This window comes from Austrofundulus limnaeus, unplaced genomic scaffold, assembly GCF_001266775.1.
Source record: "Austrofundulus limnaeus strain Quisiro unplaced genomic scaffold, Austrofundulus_limnaeus-1.0 Scaffold4424, whole genome shotgun sequence".
Classification (NCBI taxonomy): Eukaryota; Metazoa; Chordata; class Actinopteri; order Cyprinodontiformes; family Rivulidae; genus Austrofundulus; species Austrofundulus limnaeus.
In genome coordinates this window covers 2908-3593 of record NW_013956826.1, presented here as the reverse complement: position 1 = coordinate 3593, position 686 = coordinate 2908, and the positions used below count along the sequence as shown (strand labels likewise).

The 686-nt window shown below is 33.7% G+C and overlaps 1 pseudogene; it reads left to right on the top strand.

Moving 5' to 3' along the window:
• Positions 1-666, top strand: LOC106512130 (troponin T, slow skeletal muscle pseudogene; annotated as a pseudogene).
• The last annotated feature ends 20 nt before the right edge of the window (positions 667-686 follow it).

Sequence of the window (686 nt, the reverse complement as noted above, 5' to 3'; positions counted from 1 at the left end):
CATCAGAAATATGAGGTAGGTTTCTCAGTCCAAACGAAGGATTGTCCATTTTAAATTATTTGACAAATGGAATTTACAAAGATTTTACCACAAAGCAAGATATTGGGTGGGTAAAAGTTACAGGATTTAAGTTGATGAAATAATGTTTGACTTTCTTTTAATCCAAACGGGGGTCCAGCAGAAAAAGTTTGTGAGCCACAGTCTCCAGCAATGGTTAGTGGTCACTGGCTGAGAAATGTGGTCAGCTGACAGCTTGCTGTTTTTTTTTCATCTCTCCGTCTGATGTTTGTGCCACACAGTTGTTGTCTTTCATAAAAGTAGTTAAATCTTGCTGAGTTTTTTTTTGAAGACCGCAGCTTTATAGTTTAAATGGGTTCCTGTAATTTACAGAACAAACTTGATATCTAACACTTAAGCCAATGATTATAGAAAATGTGTTTCTTCAAGTTATTTTCTTTTTCATGATCTCAAATGTAACATTAATCCATTTTATCAACGCGTTCTGCAGATCATTGTGTTGCTGAACAGAATCCAACATGCTCAGAAATTGTAAGTAGTTCCTTGTAAACAAAATCAAACATGTTTCATTTCTAATTTTTGGTGTTATAGCACTTCACTGTAAAAAATAATAAAAAGTATTTGAGCTTATTCAAAAAAACCCACCAAGCAATCTTACGCATTAAGAA